Genomic DNA, 16,315 nt, shown 5'->3' on the forward strand with positions numbered 1-16,315 from the left:
ATGATTTCAAAAAGACTTTATTTTTAGCTGTTTATTAGCGTTAGCCTCTGATACAACACCAGTGATGTAACAAATATCCTGCCCTTATATAATGTTCCAGCTTGGGGGCATAACAATATCTCTGCAACAGAATGAATTCCATAAGGAACAATGTTTTGAGATCTAAGTAACATCTGCACAGAGTAAAACATCTGGAAAGACCCTCTGTCTTCCATACGGGACAGTATATTATGGAGAAAAAAGCTCTTTGTCAACAAGATTCTCTATTACATGTCTCTAGTCCAGGGCAGACATATTGTAATAAACAGATAAAACAAGAAAGCTGTCAGAAAACAAACAAGATTGACCCTTTGCAATCTGAACAATGGGACCCCAAATAAATTACCAAATAAAGCTTGCTTTACGCAGATGAGCTTTTAAAAGTGTTGTTGGACTGTTCCATTTCAGGTCATGAGGGGAGGACCATGTGGATGAATGCTTCCCAATAAAGGATATGGTTTCGATATACACAATGTATCTGAGCTTAACTTTATTTCAGTTTTAGGATGATCTGCACTATACAATTGTTTGTTGCATACCACTTCATCTATCATGGCTTCATACTACAGGATCCTGAGATTTCTGGATTAGTAAAATATGTAGATTTCTCTACCACAGAATTCTATTATGTTCTGTACCTATAAACAGAAAAATCTTAAGTACTTAAAAGATAAATCACAGGACTTTTAGAATCATAGAGTTGGAAGAGGTCACATGGGCCATCCAGTCCAACCCCCTGACATGCAGGAAAAACACAAAGCACCTGACAATTGGCCATCCAGCTTCCGTTTAAAAGCATCCCAAGAAGGAGCCTCCACCATATTCTGAAGCAGTGAGTTCCATCGTTGAACAGCTCCTACGGTCAGGACATTCTTCCTAAAGTTCATGTGAGATCTCCTTTCCTGTAGTTTGAACCCATTGCTCTGAGTCCTAGCCTCAAGAGCAGCAGAAAACAAACCTGCTCCCTCTTTATGATATCCTTTCATAAGGAACATGGCTATCAGGTCTCCTCTCAGCCTTCTCTTCTGCAGTCTAAATTTACCTAGCAATTTAATCTGCTCCTCATAGGGCATAGTCTCCTGACCTTTGATCATTTTAGTCGCCCTCCTGTGGACACATTACAGTTTGCGAATATCTTTTTTGAATTATGGTGCCTAGAATTGGACTGAGTATTCCAGGTGAGGTTTGTCCAAAGCAGAATAGTGGTGCACCATTACTTCCCTTGATCTAAACTAGTGGTCCCCAAACTAAAACCTGTGGGATGGGTGCAACCCTGCAAGGTCTTTTATCTACCACCCTAAACTTTAGACTTAGGGTCACCCTAAGACTGAAACGACTTGAAGGCACACAACAACAATCCTAATTAACTTGACTGTCTCGTTGGCCCAAAGCAGGCCCACACTTCCCATTGAAATTCTGGTAAGTTGATGTTGTTTAAAATTGTTCTTTGTTTTAAATATTATATTGTTCTTCTATTTTTTGCATTACAAATAACATACAAATGTGTGCATGTTCTTTTTCAAACTATAGTCCAGCCTCCCAACAGTCTGAGGGACCATGAACTGGCCCTCGGCTTAAAAAATTTGGGGATCCCTGATCTAGACAGTGGACACTATACTCCTTTTGATGCAGGCCAAAATCCCATTGGCTTTTTAAGCTGCTGCATCACATTGTTGGCTCATGTTCAACTTGTGGTTTACTAAAGTTCCAAGTTCTCATTCACATGTACACTTGTTGAGCCAGATGTCACCCATCCTGTTTATGTACATTTCAGCATTTCTGCCTAAATATAGAATCCTACAGAAAAAAATGAAATGCATAGGTTTTATTCTGTTTTATTATGAATTGCTTTTTATGTAAGCATCATTTTAATTGTGTTGTTGGGCCTTGCCCCATGTGAGCCACCCTGAGTCGCCTTGGGGGTGGTAGGATACAAAAATAAAGTTGTTTTTGTTGTTGTTGCTGCTGCTGCTATTATTATTATTATTATTATTATTATTATTATTATTATTATTATTATTATTGCTGCAGGCTGTAGAATCAAACTATGCCAATCATAATGGTATTACATTTATATCAATAATATACTTTTAGTATTTATTATTTCTTACCTTTTATGTTTATTATTTTGGGATATCTATCATCCATCTTATTCTCTGGAGCAGTTGATTAACTGCCTGAGTGAAGTTCAGTATCAATGCAATTGAACAATGTTGTTTGGCAGGCTGCATGTTGTTTCTTACTACCCTTATCATACTAATCATTAGTAACTAATGGAATCATAACTAAGACCAGCAGAGAACTATAGCAATAGAATGCCTTGGGATTTCAAAATAAGAAATATTGAGGAATATTGGATGGACTAAGCAGAGATCAGCTAAAATCCAAATATTTGACCAACTAAAGTTTTTCCTGAAGGTAGAATTTCATTTACTTTACTCGAGATTAGCAATTGGATTTAGCCATATACTCCTGAGTGAGCATATATTTGTTGTTTTGGATATTCAAATAATTTCCAAATTATGGCAACCCTAAAAAGACCCTATCAGGGGTTTTCTTGGCAAGATTTGATCATAAGAATTTTGCCTTTGTATCTCTCTGAGAAAATGTGACTTGACTACAGTCACCCAGTGGTTTTCCAAGTGGGGATTTGAAGGTCTCCATAGTTGTAGTCCAATGTTCAAACTGTTACATCATGCTATTGTGTGTGTGTATTTGCGTGTGTCTGTGTATAGAAACTGCAGTCATAAATCCATTTAGGACTTACCCAGTCATCATACTGTACCTAAATAGGATGATTTTGGAAATGAAACTTAACCACATCACCCAAAATTTTGTGCTGTCTGTAGAGTTCCATCACATGCAGCTTAGTAAATTAAAAGTAAGGAGTGAAAACAACATTTATGACAAATCCTTTGTGCTTCTAAGACTTTCAGAATGTTGATGGCAGCTGAACCTAGAGACAGTTTTATAACAACTCAACATATTAAATGTAAATTAGCTGTCTTTCCCCGTCTTACCATTTTTTTTCGTTTTCCCACAAGCCTGACAGAAGTTGGGAATACAGTGCAATAATCTATTGCAATGCCTCACTTATCCGTTTTATGAAAAGCTTATACTTCTTTGGCTCAATAAATTACATTAGTATCAAAGAAGCAGGGAAGACTTTCTTTTTTTACAGGCAATTTGCTTTAGAATGATTTAAACATTTCTTGGAAGATCAATAATATTCCTGTTCAGTTGAGATATTCTTTCTATGTATTCTTCCCTACCTTCTTCCATGTTGTGAAGAGTAATCTCTCAGTTTCTGCTATTCCTGAGCACCTGTAAAGCTTAGAGCAGTGGTTCTCAGCCTGGGGTCCCCAGATGTTTTTGGCCTTCAACTCCCAGAAATCCTAACAGCTGGTAAACTGGCTGGGATTTCTGGGAGTTGTAGGCCAAAAACATCTGGGGACCTCAAGTCGAGAACCACTGGCTTAGAGCTACACATAAGGAGCTGAGATACGGAGATGGATCAGGGTCCAACTTCACAGAACCATTGAATGGCAAGTAATGGGGCTGCAGAGCTTTCATGTAAGTCCTTGGGTCAGCATGGGTATGTTGGATCCCATCAGATTTCCTTATGGTCACTGTAGCATTCTTATCATTGAGGGATAGCTAGATGAATGTTTACTGAATGTCATATTTTTCCTTTGAAAAGCAGTGCCTTTCCTTACAAAAATGAATCCAAAGAAATTGTGCTTAATACTGGGTCAGCAGAAAAAAAATCTTCTCCCCATAGTGATGATGGTGCTAGGATTTAAGTGTGTTTGTAATGTGAAATTGGATATGCTCATAATATGTTTTTTTTTTCTTATTTTAAATCAGGATCGGCTGTTGGGTTTTTGATCTAATATGTCAAGATTGTTGTAGCAGTTGTAAAGAAAGGTCTTGGTCAAATGAGGGAAGAGAATAGAAAGGTGGGTTTTATAGTTGAAATAATACATGTGGTAAGTAAAGGTAAAGGTTTCCCCTGACATTAAGTTTAGTCGTGTCCAACTCTGAGGGTTTGTGCTCATCTCCATTTCTAAGCCGAAGAGCTGGCGTTGTCCGTAGACACCTCCTAGGTTATGTGGCCAGCACATGATCTCACATTTTGCATGTTTTTAAACTGCTACATTGGCAGAAGCTGGGGCTAATAGTGGGAGCTCACTCCACTCCCCAGATATGAACCGCCAGCTTTTTGGTCAGCAAACTCAGCAGCTCAGCGGTTTAACCTGCTGCACCATTGGGGGCTCCCTATACAAGTGGTACTTTATATGTATTATATAATTCAATTTTAAACTGTTTATTTTAATTGTACATTGTTTTAAGGTATCAAATAGTTGCTTATGTGTAAAGCCGCCTTGAGTCCCCGCTGGGGTAGAGAAAGTACAAATGTCATAAATAAATAAATAAATACAAGATCATGTAAGACCTTTAAGTTCAGAGTCTAAGATTAATAAGCTGCACAATTGCACAAGGTTAGTGCTTTCTAATAAATATATACATCCATCATTATTGACATCTTACTGACCCTTATCTGTTTATCCCATTTATCTTATGAGAGAAGTCTTCTTTGAGAGATAGGTGGGATATTCACTTTTACCAAAGGCTTTGTTGTAGCAGCCATGACTACATGAACAAATATGCTGCCTTTGAAATGGTTCCTTTCAAATGTCCTTCGCACCTGTGATTATGTGAAAATGAGTTTGCTGGAATAGCTTTCCTAGTACATTTTCAGGCTTCAGAAGGGTCTGTGAACTTTTGATATACAAAGCCATTCTCGCTGCATTACTGTTTCAGTTTGGATATTTTGGGGATAAGACAGAGCAAGAACTGAATTGGTTATTCATGAAGAGACTTTGATTCCATGAATGTTTGCATGCTCGGAATTGGATTCCATTTTTTACTTGCTTTTTATGAAGACACATATACTCACAAACAGCTTTACAAGAAAATTGTGTATCTATTTGCCAATATGAAAGTTATTTCTTTCTGTTACGTTTTGTACATTATGTCTTAGTATTTTTCAGCAGATCTTGTCTCTGTTCTGTAATTTTACAATAGTGGGAATGTGCAATTTTTTCATTCCCATCTTTTGTTCTTCACCTCTTTCAGAACAGCCGCCTGGAGGGTGTGTAGTGGGTATAAAGATAATACATTTTAGAAAGAAATTGTAACAAACTCTGGTTCCTGTACCATCCATCTTGTAAGCTGACCACTTCTATTCCATTTTATCTTCAACTTGCAACCTCCCCTTGCTCCCTGAGGATTCAAATCTGCAAATAAGAAACTATGTAATGATCTTCATCTGTATAAAGTAATCTTCATTAAATAAACATTGTGTAAAAGTCCACAGAGGAGACTGTGTGAACCTTCTTTTATCTATCTATCTATCTATCTATCTATCTATCTATCTATCTATCTATCTATCTATCTATCTATCTCACAGTTAGCCATCTATACACACCAACGATGATATTGGACGGAGAAATTGAATTCTGGAAGATGGTTGGTGTCCTTATGGAAGCATGGCATGTTTGCTATACCATTTTGGAAAAATCAAAGGTAAATGCCTTAAGAACAACTTGCTATCCTGAAATAAATTAGGGTAGACAAATGTGGTTAGTCAATCTTCAGCCTTGGGAGAGGAAGCACATTCACCCATTTGGCCATCCTTCTATGTTTTTAAATTTTTAGGACATAAGAAATACTGTAGTTAGATATACATGCCTTTCTAGCACTTAGTATGCCTAGAAGGAGGTAGATGTGCATTTGGATAACCTTTTTTAAAACTAGAAAATTAGGAAGGCCTTGTGAACAGAAGGCATTTCTTGATCCAGTTTATTCCATTCATCTTTTAGATTAACTGCTGTCAACTTGATGTTCCATTGAAGAGATCTGATTACAGGAGATGGTTTTCCAAAAGTTAGGAATGTCAGTCCAGCTTTTGAAACACGTGGCTAATGGAAAGCAAAAATGGTTTCAGGTTAACATATAATTAAAAGTGGAAGAAAGGAGATATGAGAACATCTAGCTAGGGAGTGAGCTGGATGGGGCTCAATCTGTGATGGAAACTTGAGTTTTGGATGGGTAGGTTGGTCAATGTGGAAATTATATCATGTATTATCCTTATGAAACACATGGACAGAAAACAAATATCACAAAGCCATTGTCTCTAGGGCTCCAACACCCCTCCCCCCAGTATCTCCTATATGTCCTCACCATTTGGAAATGGGGAATATGTTCTGTCATTCACCACTTAGCTGCATTTTCCTCAGAGGAATGAGTGGTGCTATTTCTATACAATGTTTAATAATAACTGAGCATCCACCATTATAAATAAGCATCAGAAATGACTTCATTGACATTTTCTCTTGTTAACAATGCAGGTTTTTTTTAAAGCAATACAGAAAGTTAATAGTATTCATGAAATTCAAGGACTAGAACACTGGCCCCAAGGAGATTCCACAAAGCCCTTTTTGTACTGCTCTTTTCGAGCAACTCAGTTTCTCTCACTAGACTCTCCTTTTTAAATTCTCCAGCCATCTGAGCTTAAGTATGCTTCGTCTTCCTTCATCCACCTCAGCTGGCCTGTGGGTCTCCTCCTCATTGAGCCATATTATTTCATCATAAAACAGGGGAAAAGAGGTCATTCTTTTCCTCTGTCATGCAGGTAGCATTTATTTGTATTGTATAGAACAGGTACAATCTGCAGCCCTGATGCCGTGGGTGATAATTGCTTACCTGGCTGTTTTACAAATATTGGGAGAAAAAAATAACTGTTTTCTGCTTCCAAGGCCTTTGCTTATCTGCTGCTAGTATCAGGAACTAAACAGCAATCTCAATAAGGTGGCATTGTGCAAAGATGTGGGGCGTGGGGGGACGTGAGTGGCTGAAAGGAGAGAGGTGCAAATCTTCATACATTTCTTTCCCATGGGCAAGAACGCAATCTGAACTGGGTTTTAGCACAGCTGGTAAATCACCAGCAGTAATAAGATCTACCAACCAAAAGGTGCCCAGTTCGTAGCCCAGTTGGGGTGAGCATCCAGTTTTCAAGCCTAGCTCACTGTTTACTTAAGCAGTTCGAAAATAGCTTAGAGCTGTAAGTAGAGAAATTAGGTTCAGCTAATTAAGCAGGGGAGGTATTTTACGACACCATAAAAAGACCAGAAATGCCAGTGACCAAAAGGAAGGAGGAAGTCCTGATGGCTTTGTCATAAGAGAATGGAGTAACAGCACCCCCTGTGGCTGAATCCAAGCACAACCTCTAAGGCACTGAACCTGGACCTGGAAACAACATACCTCCTTTCTGACTGTCTGTCCTATTGGCATTGAATGTTTGCCGTGTATGTGTACTGTGATCTCCCCTGAGTCCCCTTGGGGAGATAGGGCAAAATATAAATTAAATGTTATTATGTTATTATTAATCACTTTTCTTCTTGCTGTGATCAAGTCCCTGGCAGTGTCTGAAAATTATTTGGAGTTGAATATTTATTCTGAGAAAAAAACCTGACACTTTTTTTTTGCCAAAAAACCACATTTTATGCTCAGTAACTTTTTGTGCTGCACATAAAATATTTTCTGTATGGAAAGCCTGGTTTCTACACAGAAAATACCATTTGAAGGGGGGAACCCTTTTCACCTGGGATATTAATATTGACAAATATGATTCCCATTCTTATGGCCTTAGTCCACTGTTAACAGTGAATGTGTTCAGGGCTGGAAAAACCATGCAGCCTCAGGTAGAAGTTGATGTGTTTCACCTCATGTGCCCAGAAGAAGTAGGAGTTAATTTCAATGAGATATTTGAGATGCCTCTTCCCAACTGTTAGGGCATCTAGGTTTAGCCTTATTTCTTCAGGGGTGCTTGCTGACTTAGTCTCTCTCTCCCCCCCCCCCCCCCCACACACACACAAATGCTATTTTTTGCTGTAAAAATTATCTCACTTTATAGCCATACCAGCAAGCACATATTGAATGGAAAAGCTGTGTTTTGTTCTCAAAGGTACAGCAGACCTGCTACTGGTAGTGTAAAAGATATGATATTCAATATTTCCTCTTATTATCTGGTAGAATCTGAAAAAAAATAAAGATGATTTCCTACTGACACCAATGCAATTGTCCCTCCAAATGTTGGATTTAACTTCCACTAATCCTAGCTGGAACAAGAACAATGTATGTTGCAACGCAACTATAACTTTCCCCTCCCTACAGTAGCGGGCATAAGATAGACCCTAGATTATATATCTGCATTAATAATAAAGAGAAAGAAAATGTACCCAGGAATATCCTTGAATGTGCTGAGTGCTCGTTCTATTATAAGGTGATCTCCATGGTTTCCCTCACAGAAACAGCTGGTAAAGGAACTGAGAAATTTGACAATCCTTTTCTGCCAACCTAAACTCCCACATAGACTAAATTCTTTTTTTAAAAATTACACATTTACCTTATTACTGTGCTTCTAATTATTTGACTAATTTAAAAAACTGGGTCCCTCCTGTTATCAATGCAGTGAGCATTAAATATAAGACATTTCGGAAGCAAAAATAATAGTTTCTTATTTCCTACCAGAGTCCCGAAGAGCATGGGAAGGAAAAAAAGATCTTCACAAACATACCAGATGATCCATATGAATATAAATGGAATAGGCAGAAAAGTCCCATATTATAAATAAGCTATGAAACAAATTGATACCCTGCTACTTTCTCAGGGCTGGCTCAGAAAATGGGAAAGTCCTTTTTCAGTTAAGTTAATTGTGAGAATTTCTAACAGAAAACCCCAAGGGTGTGCTTTTTTCTTTTTTAAGTGAGCAGAGCTCACCACAGAGACAAACAATTGTGCTATCATTAAATTCTTACAGTTCATTATAGTCCAGTTCTTTTACCCATGAATCCCTCTTTAATCTATACTTGCCCCAAACTATGCTGATTTCCTGACAGTACTTCTCTAAATACAAACACAATTGCAAACTGTTAATTTTCCATTTTTGCTTCATGTTGCATACATATTTCTGATCTCAGCCATTTCCTTCTACAAGTGTATTTTCCTTGTATTAAACTTGTATTGAACTTCGTATCCATGATTCTCTATGACTGAGCATTCTTTGCTCATTTTGAACCTGTTGCTTCATCAAAGCTCATAGCAGTCCAGCCAGATAATGAACTTAAATTGATCATGCATGTACAGAAATCATTTAAGAATGTGCAAGAGGTCTACAACACTACATGAACACAAAAAGAGTCCTGCTGTTTCAGATTAAAGATCCATCTAGCACAGTAATCTTTTCCCGACGGTTGCCAAAGCTTTGCCCCTGGATCCAGGAAACCAAAACGTAGCTATTGCCCAAGGTATCATTCCTCCTTTGGATAAAGGCTAATTCAGCATTCCCTATGAGAATGGGTTGATCTAAAGAATACAGCAGATGATCATTTCTCGCTGACAGGGATTCATGATTTTTATGGCTCACACTTTCTGGCTCAGTCGGTATTTAGATCCAAGAATAACTGGTGGTGATTGAAACCTTGTGCTGAATTTTGGAACGTAACAGAAGAATTGGTGGAGAACTCAACTAATTCCTAAAGTACGAATCACATATAGAACTGCCCAATCATATCCTTGGGGAGGGGGGGGGGGTGATGGTGAGGAATCCTCAGATTAAACGAGCCATTCTGACAGTATCTCTTATTTTACATGATGCAGTAATATCTCACTGCTAATATAGTAGGGATGCCCTATTTTTGAAGTGCCATGCGTTAAAAAAACATATGTAGAAGCACATATCTTATTGCTTCTCAAAATTTCAAAATCTTATCGGATATGTGGATCAAGCAAAGAGAGTTCTGTCTTCTGTGCAAACCTGGCTCTTCTTGCATTCTCCAAGGTGTTGTATAGAAAGAATTGGCTCTGGTCTTTAAAATATCATTCAAGAAATAAATACAACTTCAGAAACATGATTCTTTTTTTTTCTATGATGAATCGTCAGAATACAAAGCAAAAGGACTTGGGCATGACATTCATTTTGCTTCTTTCTTTCATGGCTTAAGGAGAATTGGAAGCTAGAAGATATGATCACAAGGAGGAATTTGTTTCTGATTGCTGCTTCAGTGCCTTGCTGAGCAATTGTAGAGCGGTGAAAAGTGACCACCTGCAAAATAAATACAAAAAGGGCTTTGAAAAGACAGATACAGGTTTGTAACCAGTGATGTAATGAAAAAAGAACTTGTAGGGTTGAAGCTTTGGGAGATATTTGATTAGATGAGATGATTACATTTTATGCCATAGCCTTTGGCTTTTTCTGGGGTATTTTTTGGACTTAGCTGTAATTTTTTCTGCCCGAAAACAAACATTTACAGCAACAATGTATGGTTATGAGGTATGAGGGTTGTGAACAAAAATGTCTGGGTGGTGTGATGGCTTTATCTGGAACGGGCAGTGTAGATCTAGTTTGATTCAAAATATTTGCTCATGGTAGAGATGAAAATGGATACACACACAAACACACACATATATAAATATAAATGTATCAATGAATTTAGCCTCCTGCATGTTGGGACTTTTCAAGGTAATATTACAAGGGGCGCATCTACATAGGCACCTAAATTTGGGGCCAGTTCAAAGTATTGCTGCTTCAAATGGGCCTCAGATTAAATGGAGGTGTTTTCATGCTCTGCTCCTGAACCACGGTAGCAGTGGGAGCGGACTCCTGAACATTAACAAGAACTTCCTCACTGTGAGAGCTGTTCAGCAGTGGAACTCTCTGCCTCAGAATGTGGTGGAGGCTCCTTCTTTGGATGCTTTTAAGCAGAGGCTGGATGGCCATCTGTCAGAGGTGTTTTGAATGTGATTTTCCTGCTTCTTGGCAGGGGGTTGGACTGGACGGGCCATGAGGTCTCTTCCATGATTCTATGACTCCTGGACATCCAGGTAGTGTCCCGGCAGACAGTCACACGAACCTAGATCTCTTGCATTACCAGTACTGTACTCACTGCAGCACACTGACTCTGAAACAAGATTCCTAAAAACTGAATGAACAATCGAACTCTCCATCCATTCTCTTTACATCAATTTCCGGAGCATTCGCTTCACCTAAGACAGTGGTTCTCAACCTGGGGTCCCCAGGTGTTTTTGGCCTACAACTCCCAGAAAACCCAGACAGTTTACCAGCTGTTAGGATTTCTGGGAGTTGAAGGCCAAAAGCATCTGGGGATCCCAGGTTGAGAACCACTGACTTAAGACAATCGAAGGCAACATCAAATGGATCCGAGTATATTCATTTTCTTTAGGCAAGTTACTTTTTAGGCCACAGCTCCCAGAGTCGCTGAGATGGCATGTTAGTCACTGGGAAATATAGTCTCCCAAAATAATGTTTTCAAATTCTCTTTGAAGCTCAGGAAGACAAAATTCTGGATTATGCATTTATAATTGGCTTGTATTCATGCTCACCATCTATTTACTCCTTTAGGGAATACACAGGGATTTTGAAAGTCTCATAATCCATACTTGCCCAGCAGCAGCCTCTGCAATCAACAGGGCTCTGTTCCCCTGTTAGGAAGCAACTGAATGATGTTTCCATTCACTCTTGCACAAATGAACTCCACTGTGAAGTGAAATTACAACAGGGAACATGCTTCTGCCTTTTGCAATATGGGGTGCTTGTGGGAGATGGTGTGAATGTCAGATGCTCCCTGATTAATAGGGGAACAGACTCTGATTGATCACATCAACAGCTGCATGGTTAAATGAGGCTCAGGGGATTAGGCTTGGAGACATGAAGTTCCTATGTAACTACAATGGTTGTGTTCCTACATAGCTAATAGGGTATTCCAGGCATTGCTTCCAATAAGTTTAAGCATGATTTCAAATCTATAACAGCCTGTGGCTACTGGCTTGAAGAAATTAATGGAGTACAATAACAATTCTTGAATTTTTTTTCTTTCCTCCACAGACTAGAAAATTTATATTATAATCATGGGAAACAACCAAGTTTCACTTCCATGGTTAAGGGCAGTTATTCAAGCAGTGCTTCCAATCAATATCCTCTCCCAGAAGAGAGACAAAGGATATTTGCTGGGAATTCAAAGGCATCTCAGACATACGCCTGCTGCATTTTGTTCCAGCAATGTAGAATGGAGGCACAGCAGCTGCATAAAATAACAGGAAAGAAGGGAGGGTGAAGCCTTTCCCCCTCCTTTTTGGGAGTGGGGAGCATTTATTATATAATCATAAAACAGGAACTGCATTCATCTTTCAGTTCTTCTGGAGGGCATTTGAGGAGTTGCAAGAAACAAAAACAAAACCCTGCAAATGAGTATTTTCAATCCTGTAGTTAAGAACATCTTGCAAATGGTCCATTTAGCCCTAGGCTTCCCCAAATATAAAGCAGATCTGCCTAGCAAGATGCAAATAGTTGCCAAGCTAAATAAACTTTTCCATGTCACAGTGCAACTTCATCTGCCAGGTAGTGTAGGGAATCAAAAATACACTTTCCCCTTGCACCCCCACCATTTATTATCAATGCCAAACAAGGGACTTTAATTGTGTGCAGAATCTTCTGGGAAATACTAGGAACTAGGACTCTGAAACCTGTGCTCTCCTTGTTCCCTTGAACTCAATTCTGGCCTGGTTTTGGGATAGTCTTCCTTTGTTTCTTCCAGTCCATATATGATCTCCAGAGAATTATGTAAAGTGAGATAGGAATTAAAGTAGAATGTCATGACATCAACATATGAAAGAAAATTAATCAGTACACCAAGGGGGAAATCATGGGAACTGTAGGTCACATGTAACTCTACAAACTTATATGATCTAGCCTCAGGGACCCTCCCAGATTTCTCGCACCATTCTTCTCCTACCAGTTTTTCAAAGGAAGATGATATTCTATTTTAACACGGTTATATCAATTACTGATATAATTATGACTAAATATGGATTTAACTCATTATTTTACAAAATTGTGGATGCAGAAGAAAACACATCTTGGAGAGGTTATAGTGCTGGTGGTTGATGACACATTTCCTATGCAGAAGATTCAGGTACAATCTCTAGCAGGGCCAGTTACAGTTAAAAATGTGACCCTGCATATGTTGTTCAAACTCACCCATCACCACTGCTGACGGTAGTTAAGACTGATGGATGCCACCGGCATGTTGGACAGCTACATGTTCCTTGGAACATAAATTCAGGTCTGACTGAATAAGTAGACTAAAGCTATTTTCCATAGTCTGCATTTAGTATCAATTTGAACCCATAATTCAGGCTTCTTTCATTCTCCTAATCTACCCAAATCAAGCTGATTCAGGCAGCCCAGTTTCATTTGCACACAAATTTAGGGCACATTCTCTGAGGAACATTAATTGCATTAAGTCCCACTGGAGTTAACTGGAACAGAAGGTTCTGTCTCATAATGCTGTGCTGGCAGCCCTGTTAAGCTTTGGAATTGTTAGCAGATATTAATTCCTTGCACACAACATAGACTTCTTTGAGACTGTGCATAGCCCAGGAGTGTTTTCACACAAGAGGGTTATAGCACTTTAATACCATTTTAATGTTCTATCCATAGACTCATCAGAATTTTAATTTGACGAGGTGCTGAGAACTCTCTGCTGGAGAGCTTTAGTGCTGGGGTTCAGGAATGTGCACTAGAGCTCTCGAGCACAATGGCACATTAGCTCTCTAGATTCCCATAATTGTGCAGTGTCCAGGCAAACAGGACTGGATCTTTTTGGTTTACAAAAACCATAAAAACTGATTATTTTTCTCCCTACACAAACCATCAATCTTTCCTCTCCTTTGCTTCTTTCACTTAAAAAGAAGCAAGCAAGAAAACAATTATTCTGGAGAACAAAAGATCAGTTTATACCGAACCAATGCATATAGGGAGTTTTAGATTCATGCCTTTGGGCGAGTTTAACTAATAAGGGAAATAAAGCACTTGTCTTTAGAGTCCCTCCCACTGACTCAATGATTGCTTGTGGCTCAAAATGAATATATGTGATATATGTGGGTGCCATACCTGTAAAGGTAGTTAAATTATTATGTATAGTAGAGGCGTGCAGCTGTGGTAGCTCTGCTGGGTGACACTTCAAGGCCAACACAAATTGAGAAAAATAATATCCAGCACAGACTGGAAGATGGAAAAGGCCGATTGACACCTCTTATACTGGTTTGCAAGCAGGTTCTGACTGGTGATGTATCTCTAGACAAAGGGATATCAAGGAGATAGCCCACAATGACCTGAGAACTCCACCAAGCTCTAAGGGACTGTCAACCGTGACCAAAGTTGGGGAGATCATGCAATGAACTACATCAGCTCACTGTTCTACATACAAGTTTTTAACAAACACTGAAGTTGGCAAACAGTATTCTCTTTTCTTAATCTGATAACAATCAGATGTACTGGACAAATACAATTTTTTGGCTCAGGGGCTTCATCAATACCTACTGAGTTTCCTGCTGTTTATATTAATGTGAGAGATTATGAGGATTATCTTTAAAAGGTTTTAAGATTGAAATTAGAAAGTCTAATATATTGTGTGATGAACGAACAAAATTAAACTTCTTAAATGGATAAAAGAACAGAATTAGAAACACATGAAGATAATTATTAGGCCTTTTCTAGATCCTCCAGCATAATTCTATGGTATTCCTGATCCAGAAGTCCTTCATTTCAATAGTTTTTTTTGGTTCTAATTCAGAGTTTTGCGTCCCTCACAAATACTGGGGCTGGCCACATGTTGCTGTGGCTTATGGGAATCATTTGTTGACTAGGTGGAATAGCAGTGAATAGCCTTGCAGCCTCAAAGCCTTGCCATTTTCTTCTTATGCGAATCCTTGTTTGGTGAGCTGGAATACAACAGAATAGGCTTGCTGCTTGGAAGGCTAGGTACTTGCATTCTAGGGGAATGGTTTTTTGGCTAATGTGAATTGCACTGAATACCCTCGCTACTTCAAAGCCTGGTCGCTTTCTATATAGGGGCATCCTTCCTTGGGCAAGTTGAATGGGACGGAATAGCTTTGTAGCTTCAAAACCTGAGGGTTTTCTATCTAGGGGAAATCTTGGTTGGCCAGGTTGAACAGCAGTGAATAGTCTCAGTGCAGCAAGTATGAATGCTGCAATTAGTCACCTTGATTAGCATTTAATTGCATTGCAGCTTCAAAGCCTGGCTGCCTCCTGTCCGGGGGAATCCTTTGTTGGGAGGTGTTAGCTGGGCCTGGTTGTTTTCTTTCTGGAATTCCCCTTTTATAATCTTATATTATCTGCTTAGAACTGGATTATGTGAGGCCCCTTCTACACAGCTGTATAAAATCCACACTGAACTGGATTATATGGCAGTGTGGACTCAAGATAATCCAGTTCAAAGCAGATACTGTGGATTATGCGCCTTGGCATTATGGGTTATATAGGTGTGTGGAAGGGCCTTGAGTCTACGTTGCCATATAATCCAGTTCAAATCAGACAATCTGTATTTTAAAGGCAGTGTGGAAGAGGGCTAGGAGACAAAGTGGGCAGAGCCTACCCTTCTAACTGGCAGCAAGGGGAAAAAACAGTTCTTTCTCTTCCTCTAATTTGGACTTTATTTTTCTTGGTTTTTTTTAAATTTTGGATGACTATGTCTTTTGGGGCCAAATTTGGTGTGATTTGGTTTAGTAGTTTTGTTGTTTACTCCATAATAAAACACATATTACATTTTAATATAGATAGATAGATGGATCTTCTGCAGAAAACATAAGGGTATAAAATTTTATTTGGACATCCACCAATTGTATCTTACAGAAAGGAGGTGAGGAATCATTGTGTCAGAGAGGTACTCATGGTTCTTACAGTTTGATTTAATTTAATAATTGCTGAAGAAATTATTGGAAATCACTTTTAGCAATCTCTCTCTCTCTCCCCCCCCCCCCCCCCCGAACTGGCCATTTTCAGTTGTAAAAATTGTTTTTATTTTCTTATACAGGTGATTCCTGAGTTATAAACATTCTATTTCCAAACTACTCATCGTTAAGAATAGGGGTCACACAACAGGAAGTGAGAAAAATCTCCCCCTAGGAAGGGAAAATCACTCTTGAAAGAGTTATAATGGAGAAAAGGTGTCTCAAATGAAGCTTTATCACCAATCTTTGTTTTCCCAACAAACCATTTTTTCAAAATCCAATTTTTACAGGGTCAGAAAGTGAGGTGATATCTTCTGAACAGGGGCACAGATGGCAAAACAAACACCTATGCTATCCAAACCATGCATGCATGCATGCATGC

At 38.9% G+C, this 16,315-nt stretch overlaps 1 protein-coding gene across 9 annotated transcripts in view; it reads right to left on the reverse strand.

The window, feature by feature from the left end:
- LOC100556963 (galactosylgalactosylxylosylprotein 3-beta-glucuronosyltransferase 1) overlaps nucleotides 1-16,315 on the reverse strand; it is a 69,412-nt gene continuing 53,097 nt past the window's right edge. For all 9 annotated transcript variants that reach the window (XM_062974749.1, XM_016992601.2, XM_062974748.1 and 6 more), the window contains one exon: nucleotides 1-10,207. The gene's annotated coding sequence lies outside the window, so the exon portion shown is untranslated. The remainder of the gene's footprint in view (nucleotides 10,208-16,315) is intronic.

The sequence above is a fragment of the Anolis carolinensis genome, chromosome 3 (genome assembly GCF_035594765.1).
Source record: "Anolis carolinensis isolate JA03-04 chromosome 3, rAnoCar3.1.pri, whole genome shotgun sequence".
Lineage (NCBI taxonomy): Eukaryota > Metazoa > Chordata > Lepidosauria > Squamata > Dactyloidae > Anolis > Anolis carolinensis.